At 41.1% G+C, this 19,455-nt stretch overlaps 6 non-coding genes across 6 annotated transcripts; 5 read left to right on the top strand and 1 right to left on the bottom strand.

Annotated features, from left to right (window-relative positions):
• The first annotated feature begins 1,396 nt into the window (after positions 1-1,396).
• On the top strand, positions 1,397-1,470 carry trnan-guu (transfer RNA asparagine (anticodon GUU)). The gene has a single exon. It is a non-coding gene; the product is annotated as a tRNA-Asn (tRNA).
• Positions 1,471-4,146: 2,676 nt separating this feature from the next.
• On the top strand, positions 4,147-4,219 carry trnaa-cgc (transfer RNA alanine (anticodon CGC)). Its single transcript has one exon. It is a non-coding gene; the product is annotated as a tRNA-Ala (tRNA).
• A 510-nt stretch (positions 4,220-4,729) lies between these two features.
• Positions 4,730-4,817, top strand: trnay-gua (transfer RNA tyrosine (anticodon GUA)). Its single transcript is given in 2 exon segments — positions 4,730-4,766; positions 4,782-4,817. It is a non-coding gene; the product is annotated as a tRNA-Tyr (tRNA).
• Positions 4,818-5,957: 1,140 nt separating this feature from the next.
• On the top strand, positions 5,958-6,039 carry trnas-uga (transfer RNA serine (anticodon UGA)). The gene has a single exon. It is a non-coding gene; the product is annotated as a tRNA-Ser (tRNA).
• An 8,450-nt stretch (positions 6,040-14,489) lies between these two features.
• trnai-aau (transfer RNA isoleucine (anticodon AAU)) lies at positions 14,490-14,563 on the top strand. The gene has a single exon. It is a non-coding gene; the product is annotated as a tRNA-Ile (tRNA).
• A 3,340-nt stretch (positions 14,564-17,903) lies between these two features.
• trnap-cgg (transfer RNA proline (anticodon CGG)) lies at positions 17,904-17,975 on the bottom strand. Its single transcript has one exon. It is a non-coding gene; the product is annotated as a tRNA-Pro (tRNA).
• Positions 17,976-19,455: the final 1,480 nt, after the last annotated feature.

The following is a 19,455-nucleotide window of genomic DNA, read 5'->3' as shown; positions in this document are numbered from 1 at the left end:
TGGTTTCCTAGCTAAATCTGGAACAAAAGCAATGGAATGGAAATGTTTTCTTTGGAAGATTCACATACAAGTCCAAGCCCGAAGTTATTCATACCCCTGTGCAAATTCTGACTTAAAGTTACTTTTATTCACATGCCACTTTTTGTCAAATGTAAAACAAAAAAGAATATATTTTTTCCACAATGATGCCTCTTCTAATTTTCTTCTGGGAGACGCCTGTGTCATTTCTAATCAAGAAATATCTTGCTGGTTGAATAAAAGTAACTTTAAGTCAGAATTTGCCAGGGGTATGAATAATTTTGGGCTTGACTGTATGTGTGTTTCCTTTGGGAAACTACATATGGATAACTAGCGAGGACAAACATTAGAAAACAGGAACATATAGGATTGCAGTAAGACACAGGGAAGTCTGAGACTGTTGAGATCTAACCGCTGATGAGATACTCTTTTTTGTTTTTTGACAGTTTTAAACAACATTGATTCAGCTGAGTTTTTACAGGTTGGTGTTACTGTCTTAAAGTCCATGAGGTGGGTCACCAATATCTGTCAACTGTCGGTATTTAAACCAAACAAGCAGAAAAAGTCCAAAAATGCCTTTACAAAAAGGGTTCAGGACTTGCCCTTCAGACCATAGTCTAAGGCAGGAAAACTGAACATTCCCCCATGACTGACCCCGTACAACCTGCAGGCCTCTCAGACAAACGCTGGAATTTTACATGACACCTCACGGCCATTGGACCCTCCCTTACATCTGCAAATGCAGGATGAGGATTGTCCAGCAGATGCGACCATTTCTGACTGTGTTGGTGCTTCTACACAGTCACTCATTTTGCTTCATACTGATTCAGAGCAAGGGCATCACTTTGGATGAGTGGTTAACATTGTTGCCTCACAGCAAGAAGGCTCAGGCTGGTTAGAAACCTGGTGGGGGTCTTTCTGTGTTGAGGTTACATATCATCCACATGCTTGTGTTGAGCTACTCTGGTTTCCTCCCACAGTCCAAAAACATGTATGTCAGGTTGGTTGGTTATTCTAAATTGCCCATAGGAGTGTGTCAAGCTTTTCTTTGTAACTCGGCATTTGGTGAACTATGAGGACTGAAGGAACTGTTTGTGTCCAAGGTGAGAAGGTATCTGGCTTTAAAAAACTCCTGTGGTCCTGCACATCAACATCTTACTGTTCTCAGAACATCCAATCATAAAAGGAGGAACTTTCTTCTTTTTATATCAGAACCTGATATAAAAAGGTCAGACCTCACACAGGGCTTCTTCTTAATGCCCACCTGAAATTATGTGCAGTCATATGTATTGTGCTTTGTTTAGACAGTCAGTGGGAAACCAGGTCTGAAAATGTGTTGCTAAGAGAGGAAATGAAAATGAAAAATGTTCCACTGACAGTCTCTGTGGCGTAAAAGGTCAGCGCATTCAGCTGTTAACTGAAAGGTTGGTGGTTCAAGTCCACCCAGGGACGTCTACCTTTTGGTGATTCCTCTTTATTCAGTTTGCCCATAAATGAGTTGAAAGTCAAGAAGTCATACCTCCAAACTAATAGCACAGCTTTGATGGTGAAGTATTAAAGTCATTCCAGTGTTTCTGTGTTACAAGTCTTCAAGTGCCTTTATTTGACTGAAACAATGGTGGTTTGAGCTCAACCAGGTCAGCTGTACTTTGTCATGGCAGCATGTTTATCTATTCAGTTAGTCTCAAAGCTTTACAGAAGAGGATTATGGGCACTGTGATATTTGTCTGAGGGAAAAAGTCACAATTCAGAGAAAAAGAAGAATTCTGAGAAAAAGTCAGATAGAGAAAAAAAAAGCAAATTATCAAAGGTTTAGTCGTGGCAATTAGACTTTCAGTTCCAATGTATTTCTGTCAGATAAATTGCAGGTTCCAGTCCAACTTTCTCTTAGACTAATGAAGCCACCTGGATGGGTGGTGAAACGTTGAGGCCTTAAAACTGAAAGTCCAGTTGCTATGACTCAACCTTTAGATTCTTAGTAATGTTAACATAGTATATAAACACTTGGTTGTAGTGGAATAGATGTTATAGTTAATTTTATGGCTGATTAGTCAATAATGAAGTTTTCTGACACTTGGGTTTGAAGTAAAGCTATAGTAACATCAGCTCTGAATGGAACCTCACATCCCCAACACACCGTTTCTTCCCAACTGTGTCATTGTGTCAGTATCATAATCTAAAGATATAGCAAAGGATGGTTTAGATCCACCGGCCTCTGGGACCAGGACCACTACAGCAGTGGGATGATAAACGAGAACCAGGACCTGAATTTTATTCACCAAGACCACTACAAGAATGAATTTAACCATGTAAAGCCCACTGTTGCAGAATTACAACATCACTTTTAACAATTCTAAAATTCAATTCTTCTATTGTTTGTCCTCACAATGCTATTGGATAAAAGTGTTTATAAGTGGGAGAGGAAGCTATGATGTCTGAGTGGTAGGGAACCACAACATCCATCCATCTTCTGTCCCCACTTTTTCCTGAAAGCCAGGGTCACGGGAATCTACTGGAGCCTATCCCAGCTCTCTCTCGGGTGAAAGGCAGGGGTACACCCTGGACAGGTCACCAGTCCATCACAGGGCCACATAGAGACACACAAAGACAGACAACCTCACACACTCACACTCACTCCTACGGGCAATTTAGATTCACCAATTAACCTAACATGCATGTTTTCGGACTGTGGGAGGAAACCCGGAGTAAACCCACACAAGCACGGGGAGAACATGCAAACTGCACACAGAAAGGCCGGGTTGCGAACCCACTACCTTCTTGCTGTGAGGCAACAGTGCTAACCACTCATCCACCATGCTGCCCAGAACCAGAATATCTGCACTGTCAAATGGTACGACAACAGAACGGTCACACTTGTGTCATCCTTTGCTGGACCGAACCTGTGCAGAAGATTCAGCGATTCAGCTACCAAACCCCTCATGATGTTGAGAGGCCTTACATTGTTGGTACCTACAACAACACACATGGGAGGTGTGGATTGTTGGACTCATTTGCTACCAAGTACAAGTTCCCCATGAAATCCCACCGCTGGTACATTTACATCTTCTGGCACACCCATCACCTTGCTGTGATTAACGCCTGGCTCCTCTACAAGTGGGACTGTAAAGCTCTGAAGATGATAAGAAAATCTGAGAGGTCAATTATTTCAATTTTTTCTATAATTGCTGTCCACTGTCCACAACAAGAATGGGATTTGAACCCACACATGAGTTACAAAACAAACTAGTGGTCTGTTAATTTAACCACTCAGTCACCCCGCCATAGCTTTATTACTGTTCACAGTACATGATCAGGGAAGAATTCCACGCTGACCTTCAGGAGGTTGAGAACTGTCCAAAAACCCAGCTTTAAGGACATACAGTTATTGTGCCTAGTCTCCTTTTGATTTCCCACTGTCTAAACAATGTACAATACATATCAATGCACAAAAGTTCCTTTCCACTGTCGCCAAGTGCTTGCTCATAAGGGAATTGTTGGGGTTTTAGTTTTAGTTTTTGTAAAGTGCCTTGAGATGATTTGTATTGTGATTTGGCGCTATACAAATAAAATTGAATTGAATTCAGATGAATCAGTTATTGAATGTTTCCATAATGTGTTAACATTCATAAGAAATGCGACATTTTAAATATTTTTCTAGTATTTTTGCATATATCTGTCATTTTGTACTATTGTTCTAAATATTTGCTTATTTCTTCTCAGAATTCTCATTTTTCTCAGAATTTCCTCCTGTCAGAAGCTCCTGGGCAAAAAACATAAAAACACTGTGGCATCTCTCTATCAAGAAGATTTCTAAAATAACATGGTAATAAAGCAACATTAGTTAAAATAAAACAATCAGAATCATCTTTATTGGCCAAGTTTGTGCACACAAACAAGAAGACTCCAGTTCACTTAGCTCTGTCTATGTACAAGAATGAAATAATGTTAAACTTTTAAGAAAGGAAGAGAGTAGGTTTGATATAAACCAAAGACAAGAAATAATAAATCAAAAGGCTAGAAAAAGATCAATATTTTTTATATACACAATATATAAAATGTGTGAATTGTTGCAGTATGAGTGCAAGGATTTAAGTAAATTGAATTATGGATCGGTGTGATTGACATCTAGGGGAATTAGCTCAAGTGGTAGAGCGCTTGCTTCGCATGTAAGAGGTAGTGGGATCGATGCCCACATTCTCCACAAGTCTTTAAAGCCCAATCTTCAGACTTCTGTATTATCAGATATCTGCTTTCATGGTTGTACAACACGTATGAACTCAGTCCAGACAAAGACAGCAGAATGTGTTATAGACAGAGTGAGTGTGAACTGCAAAAGTGCTGTCATCCTTTCACTCCTGCTTTCCTGACTGACATGTTTTCCATAAGCAGAAGTACAGGAGCCAAGGAGCAGAACAGATGAGGTGGATGGAAAATACCTCAGAAGAGTAGTAAAAACTTTGGACACAGTGATGGTGGTGTAGTGGTGAGCATAGCTGCCTTCCACACAGGGGCCAGTTGTATATAGGAGTCATAGCCAATGAAACTGCAGCATTGTTGATGCTGTCCAAGGTGCTCAGTTGGTAGAGTGGAGGACTGTAGGTTGAAGTGACAGTTATCCTGCAGTTAAGAAAAGAGCTTTGGTATCAAATGTGTAGTTAAGTGTCAGTTTATGCATCTGTGGAAAAGTTCAACACCAAACCACTGTGTGCTTCCTTCAATAGCTCAGTTGGCAGAGCGGAGGACTGTAGATTGATATAGCAGTTATCCTTAGGTCGCTGGTTCAACTCCGGCTTGAAGGAATATTGTTTAGGTTTTGTTTTCTGTGTATCTGCTGATATAGGATGGATGTAAAATCAAGAGCTGATGACACATTCGATTTCTGCATCTGTGTAATAGTAGATTTTAGTTGCGAACCCATGACCTTTTTGCTGTGAGCCAATAGTGCTAACCACTCAACCACCATACTGCCACTGGCAACAACAGACTGGTAAAAAATGTACAGCATCTCATTTTATGCAGGTCATACAACTGATCACAGATAGTTACTATTGGAATATTATTACAGACATTCACTGGAGAATTTAGTTCACTGAACAGGAGCTGACAAACATGAATCCTTTATGAAACAGGAGAATGGAGAGAGGAGACAGGAAGGAAATATGAACAGGGACCGTCCTTCTGGACTTTCTAGGCTCTGAAAGTAAGCTTTCTAGACTTTCTAAGCATTTATTCCTGCTTCATTCACAATAGAAACTTCACTGAACTTCAAACACTAAGACCATTGTTTCATAACAGTCTCAGATTGACTTCATCCAGACAAATGCAGGACCAGTGAGTTTCCAGCAGGTGTCACATTTCTGCTTGTGTCAGAGCTTCCAAACAGTGACTCACTTTTCTCCATATGGACTCAGACCTTCAGAAAGCTTTGTGTTCTCCATCATTACAAATCTGTCACTCAGTGAAGGTTAGTGCAGCTGCATGTGTCTTTGCTGGGAATCATTTGCTTCTGTCTGGCTCTAACACTTTACCAGTCCAACTTTAGGCTGAGCTTAGGACTTCCGGTCCCATTAATAAACACAAATACAGAAAGAAATCCATGCAACTCTACAACAATGTAGAAAACCATTTGACACATTTATTTATTCATATTCAGTTTATTATAAGCTTTTATTTCTTTTTGTTGTCCATAGAAGTTAGTTTGGGCATTTTGTAGCTAGTTCAGCCATGATGTTTGGTGTTAATTCAGAATTTAGGTTCTTGTCTTCAGTTCTTCCTCAGTACTAAATAGACAAATGACTATATCTTCCTATTATTGCTGCACAGATTTCACACCTAGTAACACACCTTAACCTACACTTATGTGCAGAGACATGTTTCTTTTCAAAATAAAACAAATACTTACACATTTTTCTGTTTTAAATATAACAAATTGACTGTAAGTTGTTGTGGCTGAGTGGTTAAAGCGATGGACTTGAAATCCATTGGGGTCTCCCCGTGCAGGTTTGAATCGTGTCAACAACGAGGTCTCCTTTAGGAATCATCATTAGCATTAATGTCTGTATCTGTTCAAAATTGGCCTGATCACATCTTCTGTTGATGTCAGTTACACCTTCAGATGGTGTTTCCACATTAACTGAGTCTAGCTTATGGTTCAGTGTTGTACAGAGAACTGGTTTGAGCTTTGCTTCATGTTAAGGTAAAGAGAAACACATCTTTTTTTCTGTTTTGTTGCATAATTCAGAGGTCGATGCACTGAAACCGTCCTCTGCTACTACTCCAACAAGGAAGTTCATCAGCACAGGTACTCCAGTCTGTTAGTGTGGCCACATCAATGCACTTTTATTCTACTATGGTTCTCCCTCTATACTACACAAATGCAATACATGCTCTAACTCCAAACTGAAGCAAAGGATATACTCAAGTCTTTGTCTAATGTCACATTTTTTATCTTTGAACACCAAACACCAGTTTTCACAACAAGGATGGGATTTGAACCCACACGTGCAAAGCACAGTGGATTAGCAGTCCATCACCTTAACCACTGTCACCTTGTCACATTGAAACAGATGTTTGAAATACATGATCTGTGCAGAATTCCCAGAATAACTTCCAGCTGACCTTCATGAGGTTGAGATGTGCCCAAGAACCCACCCAGGACATAGTTATTGTGTCAAAGCACTTCACTTTTCTCCTTTTGATTTCCCACTGACTGTCTAAACAATGTACAATACATATCAGTGCATATAAGTCCAGATGATGAATCAGTTTGTTATTGAATGTTTGCATATTGTGTTGTACATTCGTTAGAAATGTTACATTTTAAATATGTTTTACTAGTATTAGATTAGATTAGATTAGATTAGATTAGATTCACCTTTATTGTCATTTAGCAGAGTACAGGTACAGAGCCAATGAAATGCAGTGGACATCCAACCAGAAGTGCAAAGAAGCATTAAGTACCAAGTGCAGGTAGAGTATGGTTGTGTAGACAATAGAGATGAATAATGTACAGTGTATAGATGAATAAATACAGGTTTCCATATAACTAATATATGCATGAAATATATATGTACAATATATTGCCCAGGTATATGGGCAGGCTATGGAATATAAAACAAAATAAATATATCCATCCATCCATTTTCTATACCCGCTTTTCCTGGCTCAGGGTCACGGGGATCTGCTGGAGCCTATCCCAGCTCTCTCTCGGGTGGAAGGAAGGGGTACACCCTGGACAGGTCACCAGTCCATCACAGGGCCACATATAGACACACAAAGACAGACAACCTCACACACTCACACTCACTCCTACGGGCAATTTTAGAGTCACCAATCAACCTGACATGCATGTTTTTGGATTGTGGGAGGAAACCGGAGTACCCGGAGTAAACCCACGCAAGCACAGGGAGAACATGCAAACTCAGTGCTAACCACTCAGCCACCATGCTGCCCCAAAATAAATATATCTATATATATAAATATAATGTATAGTATGGGGTGTTAGCAGTGCAAGTCCTGGGTGAAACAGCGTAGGAGTAATGTAAACTGATAAACAGTGCAATACAGTCAATGTAAACAGGTACCAGTGCAAATAGTAAAAAGTAAACAGGTAACTAGAAATAGCTTAAAGTGCAAATGCTAGACAGGAGGTGAAGTTTTGTTCAGCAGTGCTACAGCCTCTGGAAAGAAGCTGTACCTGAGCCTGCTGATGCAGGAGCGCAGGCTCCTGTATCGCCTGCCAGATGGGAGTAGGCTGAAAAGACCATGATTTGGGTGGGTGGCGTCCTTGACCATGGATTTGGCTTTGTTTGAACAGCGTTTATGATATGTGTCGTGGATGGAGGGGAGTTGGGAGCCAATAATCCTTTGAGCAGATTTCACTACTTTTTGCAGTGCCTTGCGATCAGCAGCATTGCAGTTGCCGTACCAAACAGAGATGCAGTTAGTGAGTATGCTCTCAGTGGTACAATGGTAGAAGTCTGTTCGAATCCTAGAGCATAGGTGAGCTTTCTTCAGGGTACGTAGGAAGCTGTTTCATCCTCCTCTCTGATCAGGCCCACCACTGTGGTGTCATCTGCGAACTTGATTATAGCATTGGAGCCATAAACAGGGGCGCAGTCGTGGGTGAAGAGGGAGTAGAGCAGAGGGCTCAATTATTGCATGATTTTACTATGTTTGCTTCTCAGAATTCCATCTTCCAACTCGAAGTTTTTTTTCCCATATCTGACTTTCTTCTCAGAATTGGGACTTTTTCCTCAGAACAAAATATAGTGCCCATAATCCTCTTCTGTAAAGCTTTGAATCTAACTGAATAGATAAACATGCTGCCATGACAAAGTGTGACAGCTTTGGTGGAGCTCAAACCACCATTGTTTCAAGTAGTAAACAAAGTCTCTAATCACTTGCTTCACAGAGACAGTCCTGGAATCATTGTAAGAGATCTGGCTTTATTTCAACACTCCACCACCCCAGTATTTATTCAGCGTTCCAGCAATGTCTTCAGTAATTCAACACATCAAATGGAGCTACAAAGAGTTTGGGTCATAGCTCAGGTTGAGTTTTCTTGGCCTGAGATGCAACAGTGACCAAAAGAGCCATATATGTACTGGTTTCTAACCAGGGACCTTTCATAGGTGAGGCAAATGTAATGACGACTACACTGCAGAACAAACCCAGCTTTTTCTAAATAGCCAAGTGTTATATCGATTCAAAATTCCCACGTTCAGGGTGCAGTAACTGTCAGGATGTTAGAGCAGTCTAGGACACTGCATTCAGGTTGCAGTCTCCTCTTGAGGTGTGGGCTCAGTGTGCAGATGAAATCAGCATAAAAAGAAATGTTATACAAAATTGGGAAAATGCGACAGGATACCTACACACATGCTAAAATTTTCATTCCATTCATGGTCATCAAATTCCATTAGAACGACTCTGAACGGAATCATAACGAACTGTATGATGATAGCCAATGCCAACATGTAATTATGGAAGGAAGAAAGTCAGACAGCATGATGTAGGCTGACAGATGTGTATGGATAGATAATTTGTCTATGCCCTATAACGTGTAATGGGAACATGTAAGGAATATTCTAAAATCAACTCATGTAAACACTTTAATCAGAATATTGTCTTATTCAGAATAAGGTCAATAGTCAGATTACTGCTGTCCATGTAAACATACTCAGTGTAGCTGAATGTTATTCATCCTGCAGCTGTGAATGAGCATTGACTGAACTTTTTGTGTCAGGTTCTGATTATCCTCATGGAGTCAACTTTATTTAGGAAGTTCTTTCTTTTTATAGTTTACGAAGTTCTAGTACCGGTGGGTAGTGAAAGTTCCTACTTCTGTGTCTGTGAAAGTGTAAGCATGTAACTTGCTGTCAAGGCGGTGTGTGTGCGTGTCAGCGAGACACAGGAACCCACGAGCAGATGCCAAGCAGAACAGAGTTTATTAAGATTGTGCTGAGGAGCTGAAACGGGGCGGTGGCCCCGGATGAGTCGCCAGAGAGGCTGTCGGTCGGGGCGGAGATCTCCACAGGTTGCGAGACGAGGCTGAGAACCTGGAGAAGAGGTAAGTAGTTAGTCTAAGAATTGCCAAGCGGTCAAAACAACAATCGGTTGCGAAGCTACCGGGAAAGTTTGACGACGAACTAGCGCTCTGACCGGAGGGAACCAGGCTTCTTATTGACGGGAAGGTGATTGCTGATTGGAGAGTCGTCCCGCCTCGCGCACCTGTGAACAATAAGCCCCGAGAGGGGAAAAGGCTGGAGGAAAGGAGGGGGTAGGAGTAGGAGTGAAATAAAAACAGAAAGGGAGTCCCGCCGCCTCATGACACTTGCACCTTAAAAAAAGCACTGTTAAGCTGATGTATAGCATTGATGTTAGCTTAATTTGCTCAGTAATAATAATGATTAAACATCTTTTTACAGCCGATTCACAAAATCATCTCATTGATTTACATTGTTCAAACTTTTAATAAGAAAGTCATTAACGTAGAAGTTGTCAAACAAGTGCAATATAAACACAATGAACAATGTTTTTTCCCATCGGGGCTTTCTGCCATTTTCAAATATGACAACTCCTCTCCTTATGGCATCATGGGAAAGCAGAGTGTCCATCGTATGCACACTTTAGAATTAGTAGAAGTAGTAAGTCATCCTGTTACTTTTTTATTTTTTGCATACTATTAATTGGGACATAGTACTTGCCTTGCATACTGGTTTTCACATAATATATAGTAGGAAAATATGCCACAATTTCTGACGTACATGGTAAAATAAGAACCTAAACATGCTTATAGCGCTGTTTGTAGTCCAGTAGTAGCTTGATACTCTTTCATATACAGAAAAAAAATGGTGAAAGAACACACTCCTGTGGAGAGACAGTAGAAGAGTAAAGGATGTTAGTATGTACCTTGTAGTTCTGGGGTATAGCTCAGTGGTAGAGCATTTGACTGTAGATCAATGGCTATCTGTGTGGAGTGATCTTTTTTCAGTTTTCTGCAACACAGATCATATTAGACTTCTTGACACACCAACAACAGGACTGTTCTGACAACATTAAGGTCAGATTTATCTTTATGAATTAGTCTGACTATATTCAGAGACTCTGTTCTTTGGGAGCTAGAACTGTTTTCTATGTAACAGTGGAGCTGAAATATATGGAATGTGCAGCTGAACTTCCTTTATTCACTACTCATTGACTGATATCTCATGTTTCAGAAAAGTAATGTTTTATTTATTATTGCTGCTTTTCTTAAAGAGGTCCCACTGAGATTTGAACTCAGATGACTGGATTCAGACTCTAGAGTGCTAACCATTACACCATAGGACCCTGTAACTGACACAGTATGTCATCAGAAACTGGACAGAGTGGCTACTTGGCGCCACAGAGACAGACAGAGGCATCTGTCCCCTCAGCAGCATCAGACATTTCTCAGTCTGTAATATAGTTGAACAGCAAATCAAAATAATGTGTCCCCTTTTAAGATGACTTATCTTTACACAGTTAAGTTAGTAATACACGATGGACTGTGCCAAGAAATGGTGAGCATTCCCATGGAAGCTCCCTGTCTTGCCATGTGGCCCCAAGGAGGAGGTTATCAGGCCATGCCGTCATAAATCTCCAGGGCCCCACAGCAATACCCTACCCTACACTAACCTATTGTAACCACCCTCTCATACACTACATCTGCAACTAAACCTAGTGTTACTCCGCCCTGCAGCTCCTGTGTGGGTGCAAGAGTGGAGGCAAGTCAACAGGGTCATCAGGTGGGCACCCTCTCATCAAATGGTGTTTCGTTGAGTGGGGCCCACGACACCAAGAAGGCTCAACGGTGTGTTCCAGCGTCCCAGAACCCCCACCCCCCCAGCCTACACCCGTGCCCCCACCACAACAGCTACACTACTAGTTACAAGGACTATTGCTTCTAATGAGCCCCTTAGCAACATTCAACCTGAAAAACCAACATAACACTGGACAACCTCCGTGAAGTTGGCCTCCCACCCAACGCAAAACTTCACAAAAATAGTCTCAATCGTTTGTGCTCCATTTGTGCTGTAAAAATTTTGTTACTGGTACATGTACATATTCAAGTAGAAAATGACTTCACAAAGATAGAGACAGAATGTTATCAATGTACAGGGATGAACTCAGATTAGTAACTTAACTATTTAGAAAAAGCTGGGTTTGTTTACGTCACATTATTCCAGATGAACCTTTAAAAAACCCATGGCCCATGTGAGGTTTGGACTCAACCTTCATATTAGGAAACTCATGTAATGGAACATTCATTCCTTATCTATAACCGTTTATTGCTAATTAGGGTCAACTCTTTGGGTGAAAGGCAGGGGTACACTCTGGACAGGTCACCAGTCCACACACACACTCAACGCACTCATATGGGCAATTTAGAATACCCAATCAACCTGACATACATGTTTTTGAACTGTGGGAGGAAACAGGAGTACCTGGAGAAAACCCACACAAGCACAGGGAGAACATGTAAATTCCACACAGAAAGGCACCCACCAGATTACAAATGCAGGCCCTTCATGCTATGAGGCAACAGTGCTAACCACTAAGCCAACACGCTGCCCCACTTTTGAGCTCAGTGGGAGCTCAGTGCACCAATGGTCCTCGGGCAGTCTAGGCCTATAGCAGCATAATTAAGGGATGGTTCAGGGTTGCCTGAAGCCAGCCCTAACTATATGCTTTGTCAAAAAGGAAGGTTTTAAGTCTAGCCTTAAAAGTACAGAGAGTGTCTGCCTCCTGAACCCAGGCTGGGAGCTGGTTCCACAGGAGAGGAGCTTGATAACTAAAGGCTCTGCCTCCCAGTCTGCTTTTGAGAACTCTGGGAACCACAAGTAGACCTGCACTCTGACAGCGAAGTGGTCTATTAGGATAATATGGTACTATGAGGTCTTTAAGGTATGAAGGAGCTTGATTATGAAGGGATTTGTATGTGAGAAGAAGGATTTTAAATTTTATTCTGTATTTTACAGGGAGCCAATGAAGAGAAGCCAATATAGGAGAAATATGATCTTTCTTGCTAGTTCCTGTCAGGACTCTAGCTGCGGCATTCTGGATTAATTGGAGGCTTTTTATGGAGATATTAGGGACATCCAGATAGTAATGAGTTACAGTAATCTAGCCTTGAGGTAACAAATGCATGGACTAGTTTTTCTGCATCATTTTGAGACAGGATGTTCCTAATTTTGGCAATGTTGCACAGGTGAAAGAATGCAGTTCTAGAGATTTGTTTTATGTGTGAGTTAAAGGACATGTCCTGGTCAAAAATAACTCCAAGGTTTTTTACAGTAGTGCTGGAGGCCAGTGCTATGCCATCTAACAGGGCTATAACTTTAGAAAAGTTATTTCTGAGGTTTTTAGGCCCAAATACAATAACTTCTGGTTCTGAATTTAAAAGTAGAAAGTTACTGGTCATCCAGGCCTTTATGTCAGTTAGGCATGCTTGAACTGCGACGGACTGGTGACGTGTCCAGGGTGTACCCCTGCCTTTCACCTGAGAGAGAGCTGGGATAGGCTCCAGCTGATCCCCGTGACCCTGGCTTTCAGGAAAAAGCAGGTACAGAAAATGGATGGATGGATGGCATGCTTGAAGTCTGGTTAACTGGTTTGTGTTAACAGGTTTAATAGATAGAGTGGACAGTATCTCTGCCTGTCACGCAGAAGTCCCGGTTTCGATTCCCTGATGGGGAGTCTTATTTAATGCTGTCCTCACCACAGAACAAAACATATGGTTACCATAAACCCGCTTGGTGATACCAGAAACCCTGAGTAAGTCCAAACATTGCTGGATAACCTGCTGCTCTCCCTTCATGTTACCGAACCTGGAAGAATATACCCAGACACAAAAATGTCAGGGTGTGTTCTACACAAAAAAGGTATTTGAAGGAAGAAATTGATATGCAGATACAAGTGCACCGTTTAGTAGTATGGTGGGCCAGGATAGGTCACACCCATACTAAATTGCAAAAATCAAAGCATTTACATTCTAGCTAGTATGAACCGGTCGGTGTTGTCAGTTAGCATCAAGAAATGCTGCATTCATCACAAAGTCTGTGGCCCACAGCCATACCGTCCTACAAGAGCCTTGTCTTTTCTGATTTTAGCAGCTAAACAGGGCCCGACCTGGTCAGTATTTTGAAGGGAGCAGCAATCCCAGTTTCTTTAGGCATTTTCTCTATTGTGCTTTAGCCTTAAAAAGGCGGTGCTAATACATCCCTTGTGTCAGTTTCTGTAGTGTAGTAGTCATCTCGTTTGCCTCACGTGTGAAAGCTCCCCGGTTCAAAACAAGGCAGAAACGTAGTTTATGACTCAATGTTGCATATCAGTCTCAGAAAAGTCCGCCTGAGCTTACCACAGATAGCTTTGACCTCTTTGTAGCTCCATTTGATGTGCTGAGTTGATGCCTACTGTCTGAAAAAATGGGCAGTGTGAGCTGTGCTTCTTGCCTTGCTCAGCCTCCTCAGAGAAGCTCATGTCAGAGGAAGAAGTCAGAGTGCAGGACACTGATCAGAGACTTTGTGGAGTGGTCTCAGCCTAACCACCTGCTCCTGAACGTGGACGAAGGAGCTCATCATAAACTTCAGGAGGAGGACACCTGTGGAGCCCATCACCATCCAGGGCCAGAGGGGGATGTAGTAGACCACTACAAGCAGAGTCTACTGGTCAGCCTGCAGTGAGGAATGACAGGGAAGTGAGTACCCAGTTTCTGGAATGGCTGGTAATAACCATCGATAGTGATAACCCGTGGATTCTCGTACATAGTAGCTGGTAGACTCTCTGAAGAGCACAGAGAGCAGCTGATGAGAGTTATGTGTAGAGGACAAAGCCAAAGGCACCTTCAGTGAGTGTTACTCCTCTGACCTCGTTTTCTCTGTGCTTTTCAACAAATCACTAATCCCATGTTTCCTGTTTGAAATTTTCAATGTGCTGCATGTTCATACACAGGCCAGTTAGCTCAGATGGTTAGAGCGTGGTGCTAATAACGCCAATGTCATGGGTTCAAGTCCCATACTGGCCATGCAGTTTTTAACTTTGAACTTTGTGAATCATTCATACTCATTACAACCACAACCAAAAATACAGGGCTTTCATACTAAAGATCATGGTTTTGCCCTAAGCGTAAATGTCTGGGTATTTTGGTTTTCTCCCACTGTCCAAAACATGTATGTCGGGTTGATTGTTGACTCTAAATTGCCCATAGGAGTGTGAGGTTGTTCCACTTTATGTGGCCCTGCGATGGAGTGCTGGCCTGTCCAGGGTGTACCCCTGCCTTTATCCCAAAGAGAGCTGGGATAAGCTCCAGAAGATCCCTGTGACCCTAGTTAGGAATATGCGGATATAGATAATAGATGGATGACTGCTCTACTGACTGACCTGTGGGAAACATTTCTTTTTATGCTGATATCATCTGCACACTGAACAATTAATTTTAGCTCTTGAGCCTAGAAAGTTTAGAAGGACTGTCTCTGTTTCCTTCCTATCTCCTTGCACCATTCTCCTGTTTCATAAAGGATTCATGTTTGTCAGCTCCTGTTCACTAAACTAAATTCTCCAGTAAAAGTCGATCTCTAAAAATTTGTTCCAAAATGAAAAGGTACAAAATGATGTAGTGTCTGTGCCATTGATTCAGTCACCAGTCAGTCATAGACTATTCTGAGACAAATCTATGTCAAACAGGAAATACTGGGATTTAGATTTTATGCAGGACATACAACTAATCACAGTTATAGGACAGAGCTCAGTTTAACTTGAATTATGTTCATATGGTGGTTCCATGGTGACAGTAATAGTCAAACCACTATGTCTTTTGCTAATGTTCATAAATCATTTGAGATTGAGATTTGAGATTGAGATTATAAATGACTTTGAAATGAAATACAACTGCAAAAAACAAAAAAAAAAGCCTAAAACAGAAACAAGAGGAAAACGGAGGAATTATGATCTGTTATGTGAAGGATAATAAGTCAACACTTGGCTCATTTGTCCAGGGGTATGAATGTCGCTTTGGGTGTGAGGTCCAGGTTTCGATTCCCAGATGAGCCCAATGTTGGTGGGATTGTAGTAAACGTCTCTGTAAAAATCCTGGAATGTTTACATGTACAAAATATCTGCTTGTGCCCTTCACCATATTGTCTCTGTTACACAAAGCAGGACACACAACACATAGTAAGTTTTCATTCTAAATGATGTGATGTTTGGTAAGGTTTAGGTGATGAATTCAAAATCCACTGGGATCTCCCTGTGTGGTCCATCCACGTGTGAGGCGAACATGATAACCACTACACTACAGAAACACAGTTGTTGACTACATATATACTAAATATGGGAAGTTTCCTTTATGATTTCCTCAAACTAATGTGCACATTGGGAACACTTGATTTTAGCGTCTCCAATAGAAGTGTCCTATGGGCTCAGAGTACAGTGTTGCATTTCCCAGACTCATGTCCTCAGGCAAATGAAAAGGAAAGCCCTGATAATTAATTTTCTATGGGTTCATTCAAGGGAAATGAAAACTATAATGCTGCTCCTACACATCTTTAACATTGTAAGAATTTACTAAATATACTCCGATAGTAAATATGAAATGAAAACTGTTATCAGAAGTTTCTGCAGTGTAGTCGTCATTACATTTGCCTCACCCACGAAAGGTTCCTGGTTAGAAACCAGTACATATATGGCTCTTTTGGTCACTGTTGCATCTCAGTCTCAGAAAACTCAACTTGAGCTTTGACCCAAACTCTTTGTAGCTCCATTTGATGTGTTGAATTACTGAAGACATTGCTGGAATGCTGAATAAATACTGGGGTGGTGGGTGGAGCTTAATAAATAAAACCAGATCTCTTTCAATGATTCCAGGACTGTCTCTGTGAAGCAAGTGATTAGAGACTTTGTTTGCTACCTGTTTGAACGCTGGTCTAAACAGGGGGTCTATCTTTTTACTTGTCAGAGCAGAATCTCTTGTTTAGTTGATCCATGAGCAGTCAACTTCAACTCCAGTTAACAAATGCAGTATTATTTGGACTAACTATTAGTAACTATCATCATATTAAAGTAAGAAAAGAGTTTGGTTCTGTCACAGGCTGCATCACTCATTGATTTTTCTAACTTTGCTGTTGAAGCTTCAATTAATGAGCATCATGAGCTTCAGAGATGTTTTACATTTGAGTCACAGTGGGACATTTTCAGATCTGTTTGAAAAACCCAGAGGGTCAGGAAAAGAGTCCGACATAGCCACAAACCACAAACAAGCGCATTACTCACTATACATGCAGTTTGTGCAGTTAAGAAAAGAGACTTGGTGTCTAGTGTTCAGTTTATGCATCTATGGAAAAGTTCAACACCAAACCACTGTGTGCTTCCTTTAATGTTTTGTATCAATACTAAAAAGTGTATATAAAACTGGAATAGGCTCCAGCAGATCCCTGTGACCCTAATTAGGAATAAGTGGGTGTAGATCATGGCTGGATGGATGGATAAAAACTGTACATAAGCTAAATTATAAGTAGTTGACATGTGACTGTCTAGTGTCACAGATTTTTGTGCCTCATTGGTGCAGTTGGCAGTGCGTCAGTCTCATAATCTGAAGGCCGTGAGTTAAAACCTCACACGAGGCAGGGGTTTCTTTATGGTTCATCTAGAACAGGAGGGTGCAACCTTCGTTCCTTCACCTTTATACTAGTGATTGCCTGTATCAGATGTGTTTAGCCAATCAGAAGCTGTACCATCCTGTCTCAGATAAGGGCGGATGACTAATTAAGTAGGTTCTGATGGCCCACACCTGATCCAGTTAGTCAGCAGTGGGTGCACCATTTATGTTTGCAAAACAAGCAGTGCAGTTTTTCTTGAGGAACATAAGTGCCAACCACCCATCTACACCTGTGTGCAGTCATATATATTGAGGATATAGTTAGAAATCAGACTGCTGAAGGGCTTCAGCTTATTAAGCAAACCAAAATGCATCACTGCAAGTCATGTGAAAGTTCCATCTGCTTATTGGTTAAACTATTCTGGTGCAAGAATGAGAACATGAAACAAAAGAAGAAGTTATGTTATGCTGCTTTAGTGATTTCTGAGAAGAAAGCCAGAACTCCTAGCAAAAAAAGTCAGAATTTTGAGAAAATTCAAAATTAGACTATTAAAAAACAGATTAGTTTGAAAAACCCAGAGGGTCAGGAAAAATGCTGAAAGTTTCAGACTCCAATGAACTGTTTGTCCAAATGATAGTTTGTACTATGTACTGTGGGTCCCAACTACTGTTAAGGTGGTAAGTCAGTCTACAACCTAGTACAGATGTGGTTAAAATACACTTAACTTTGGGTTGTTTTTCTCAATAAGCTCACAACCTCTTAATGAAGAACAGGCTCATCCGGGACTTGAACCCTGGACCTCTCACACCCGAAGCGAGAATCATGCCTCTAGACCAATGAGCCACATGCCAGTGTGCTACCCTTCAAATAAAATCTCACCAATTCTCTGTTTAGCAGCATTCATATTCATATTTAGGTTTATATTTATACAGACATACATTCAGTGTGTAACAGTCAGTCTCTGTTGTTGCTGAAGGAGCTACCTGGCCTGGATGACTGTTGCAGTCAGCTCACTTCAGTTAGCAGTTAGTATAAACACTATTCTGCAATAGTAACAGTCTACTTACAGTCTAATGTTACCCACCAGCATGAAAACTCCACACATAAAGGCCACTGCAGGGTTTCGGACCAGGAACCTCCTTGCTATGAGGCAACAGTGCTAACCACTCATTCACCATGCTGTCTGGGAACAAAACATTAATCCCAATATTTCCTGCTTGACTTTGCTGGGTTGGAGACTGATACTGGCTGGTTAGCTCAGTTGGTTAGCGGGTGATGCTGATAATATCAAGGTCATGGGTTTAAGCCCCGTACTGACCATACATTCATTGACAGTATAATCACCCTGAAGCTTGTATAAGTAGAATACACATGTTGTACGTTTACTAACAATACAATCACCTAAAAGTTTTCCAAACAGAGAACAAATACTATTATCTATACCTGCTTATTCCTAACTAGGGTTACAGAGATCTGCTGGAGCCTTATAATGTAAAAGAAAATCAAAAGAACCTTACTAGGGAGATTTTTAAAAACAAATTCTTCCTGTTTCTCAGGTTTTTGATGATATTAAATATGCCTTCATTCATCCATTATCTATACCCGCTTATTCCTAAGTAGGGTCACAAGGATCTGCTGGAGCCTACCCCAGCTTTCTTTCGGTGAGAGGCAGGGGTACACACTGGACATGTCACCAGTCCATCACAGGACCAATATTAAATATTGCTTTTTAAAATGAAATATTCCAATTCTTAAAACAACACATTGTTTTACGTTTTAAATATATCTAATTGAACACCTGAGCAAGTTGTTGTGGCTGAGTGGTTAAAGTGATGGGCTTGAATTCTGTTGAGGTCTGTCCACACTGGTTCTATTCCTTTCAGCAGTGATATGTTACTTAGAAACTCACTACATTAATGTGTTTTATTGCCTTAGTGGACTTTGAGGACTGAGAAAACTGTTGCTGTGTGTGTTCCAGTTAGGTTAGGTTACTGCTGACATCATGTCTCATCTGAATGAGAAGAAATCAACAAACACAGTGTGTTGTCAGTCTTGTGTTGATGTCAGTTCTGTCTTAAGACAGTGTTTCCATAGTAACAGAGGTTAGGTTATGGTTCAGCGTAGCACAGTGTACAGGGACCTGTTTCAGAAAGTGGATTTAGTGAAAACCCAGAGTTTGTTAAACTCTGAGATGAGGGATAGTCAAGGTTTTTGGTTCCACAAAGCGTGTTCAGATTGACTCTGAGTCAGTAACTGATGGTACCTTACTCTGTGAACCAAACCTGCTTGCTGGCAGGTTTTATAAACCCTGAGTTGTTTCTGA

This window comes from Mastacembelus armatus, unplaced genomic scaffold, assembly GCF_900324485.2.
Source record: "Mastacembelus armatus unplaced genomic scaffold, fMasArm1.2, whole genome shotgun sequence".
Lineage (NCBI taxonomy): Eukaryota > Metazoa > Chordata > Actinopteri > Synbranchiformes > Mastacembelidae > Mastacembelus > Mastacembelus armatus.
Note: the sequence above shows the minus strand (reverse complement) of the source record. Positions and strands in the feature narration are given on the sequence as shown.